This window comes from Triticum aestivum, chromosome 2B, assembly GCF_018294505.1.
Source record: "Triticum aestivum cultivar Chinese Spring chromosome 2B, IWGSC CS RefSeq v2.1, whole genome shotgun sequence".
Lineage (NCBI taxonomy): Eukaryota > Viridiplantae > Streptophyta > Magnoliopsida > Poales > Poaceae > Triticum > Triticum aestivum.
Window position 1 is genome coordinate 642806016 of NC_057798.1, and position 3089 is coordinate 642809104.

A 3089-nucleotide genomic window follows, 5' to 3' on the forward strand; every position below is an offset into this window, starting at 1 on the left:
CCGTGAGCTTAGCGATCGCAGCAATGTCGCCGTCGGAGAGAGGCTCCTCGAAATGCTTCATGATCTGGGTTGCAGCTTTTTCGGTCATCTTGTCCTTCGGGCCGAGCTCTCCCAGCTCCTGAACGAGACGCAGCACCGCCCTTTGCGCCACAGGGGTGGAGATGCCCGCAGCTGCCTGCCGAGCGCTGCGACGAGACGGGGCGGAGGTGGCCCTGGACTTTGGCGGGGCAGAGCGGCGAGGACACGGGGGCTGGCTAGCGAGAATCGGTGGAGGCACCACGGCGAACAGCTCCTCGACCTGCGCCCTCCCGTTGTCGATGCGCATGGCGCCCACCTGGTGGGTGACCGCGTCCATCTAGAAGCCCACCGTCGCCGTTGCAGGGGATGCGATGCAGGGCAGAAGGCATGGCAGCATCTCCGGGCTTTCAAGCTCGGAGGGCTTGACTGCGTGGGGGGAAGGGGAGCGGCCGCCATCTTCAAAAGCCAGTGGGGTGACCAGGGCTTCCTGCATGGCGCTCTCCATCTCCAGCTGCATGCAGTCGGTGCGCGGGGAGGGGGGGGATAGGGCGCGCCCGTTGTTGGAGAAGGAGAAGAACTGGGCCAGCGGGTCCGTCTCCGCCGCAGGGGGAGGAGGCGGCGCAGAACGGAGTGCGAGTGGCGGTGTTGCACGCAGCACCTGAGCATCTGCGGCCTTCGCGCCCGCATTGCGGCCCCGCCGATCCCTCCCGTGGCGATGCCCGGCCGGAGACCTACTACGGCACCGATGCGCCTCCCTGACGACGTCCTCGTCGCAGCTCCTGGCGTGGCAGCCGCGACCCAGCAGGCGATCCCTCCAGGAGAGGTTGGCCCCGGCGCCGCCACTACCGCCATCCTCGTCATGGTCATGGGTGCCCCGTCCGAGCACAGGGCCGCAGGCCGCAGCCTCCACGTGCGGCGCCCGGCTGCGGGCCTTGCCGTGCCTATCTTCAATGTGCGCCACCCAGGAGCCAGGCTCGTAGCGCGGGAGGGGGCGATCGTCGTCTTCGTCCGAGGAGGGAAGCCCGCTCTGGCCGGAGCGTGAAGAGCGCGGCGAGAGGACGGTCCAGTCCTCCAGAAGGTCGACGTGGATCTGGAGATCGTAGCGCCGCACGCCAGGCGGCGGGGGGATGCGACGATCAGCGGGGGCGATGCCGACGATCTCGTCCGCCCGGCCCGCGCCCCGCTTGAGCACCCAGAGCGGCGCTTGGTGGGGATGTGAGCAACATCCCACACCCAGAGCCAGAACGCGAAAGTCTTGGTGTGCCCTCTCTCCAGCGTGCGCGAGTCGAGCCGGTCGACGCGGCCGATGTCGCCGAGGGCCTCCTCCACGCCCAGCAGCGACCAGAACTGCATGGGCAGATCTTCAACAACGACGCGAATGTGGTGATGAAACTTGAGGAGCGCGGCGTGGTCGTCTTCAATCCAAGCCCTGATGAAGTACTTGCACCCCTCCACCTTGATGACGCCCCAGCGCACGGCGTTGTCCCGGTGCGCGGGGAGGTCGAAGTGGACTAGGAAGGCTTCAGGCTGGTGGGCGGTGACACGAAGCAGGTGCGGAGGGGTGGAGAGCTGCTTGAGGATGACCCTGCCCACCGCGGCGGGGTGGTGGAGTGCGAGTGGTCCGCGCCGGTGAGGGTGACCGCGTGCTGGCGCAGCACATGCTCCTCGATTTCCAGTGCCGGGGAGGCCACGATGATCTTGCTGCTCTCCCACGGCCTCCTGGCCGGGTCGCAGAGGGCGAGGCTTGCCATGGGCGCGGGGGGAGGCGTGGGCGGGAAGACGACGCGGTCGTGCATCGGAGCTTTCGTCGTTGCCGGGAAAACTAGGCGAGCATGGGCAGCCCCTCCCGGGCCGCCGTTTCTTGGGTTTTGGGGGCACTCCTTGCCAAAGTGACCCGCGCGCTTGCAAATGATGCAGCGGAGGGGATCCCGGCAGTCTACACGGCGATGGCGCTTACTGAGGCAACGGAAGCATTTACCTTTGAACTGACTTAAAAAGGCCTCCTTCCTCGCATCCGCATTGAAGGATCTGCGGCGGTCCGAGCGCTGGATCGGAGCGCGCCCGCCTCGATCCGCCGAGCGGGAGCCGGCCCTCCCCTTCTTCCGGGACGTGACCTCCGTCCATCCCCCCTCCCCCACCGGGCTTGCCTGGCTCGAAGAGGAAAGAACGACCGGTGAGGAGGGGCGAACGACCATGGATTTAAGGCGCGTCAGGCCCCCGTCGGGAGAGGCCCCCAGATCCGGCGGTCCGAGCCGCGCCTCGGCCCTGGAAGACTCGCCGCGCCGCAGGATTCGCGGCGTCGAGGCCGGATCTGACGCACCCGCCGTCGAGGCCGCAGACCGAGGGGAGAAGAGCTGGGGATGGCCACGGTGCTGAAGAGCGGAGCCAGCGGTCGGGGAGGGGCTCCGCTGGCCATGCGCAGGACAGCGGGAGGCGCAGCTGGCTGCCATAAAGGCCGGGGTATGGTGGCCGCCGCGGCCGGAGCGGCCAGCGGCGCGGGCAGGGGGGAAGGGGAGCGAGAGTCCTGGTTTCCTTCCTAACAGGGCAGCTCGAATGCGCAGTCGTGATACCATGCATGGTGGTCTCTTTCTTGTTCGGTCTTTGGTTGGTAGGCCTCTGTCCTCCCTTCCTTTGGTCCTCCGTCTCTTTTGGCTTTTCTCTTGGACGATCTCTTCTTACCTCAATGATGTCAGGGTGGCAGTTTTGAAGCCTGCCTCTGCAACTGCCTGACTGCTGCGTTAGGCGGCAAGAGATGAGCTGGGCTGCCTGTTGGGAAAACGTCCATCTACATTTTCTTTTACTGTGCCAATGATTTTTCTCTCACAATCGTATTTAATTTCCTTTGACTGTGCCAATGATGCACAAAAACATGAATAAGTAAAATACTCTGACTCGCAGCATGCGGAGAACTTTGAACATCGCTGAGGCATTCACTAACTTAATTTGAACCATTGATCAGTTTTTCTTTTTTCTCCTTGGCATTGGAAGTTGTTCGTCATGGTGTTTCTTTTACACGTACGGGTGCCATGCATGATCAATGCAAGCAGATGTACGAGCCACCATGCATGGTA

The 3089-nt window shown here is 64.4% G+C and overlaps 1 pseudogene; it reads right to left on the reverse strand.

Annotated features, from left to right (window-relative positions):
- Positions 1-254: 254 nt before the first annotated feature.
- On the reverse strand, positions 255-1371 carry LOC123039356 (uncharacterized; annotated as a pseudogene).
- Positions 1372-3089: the final 1718 nt, after the last annotated feature.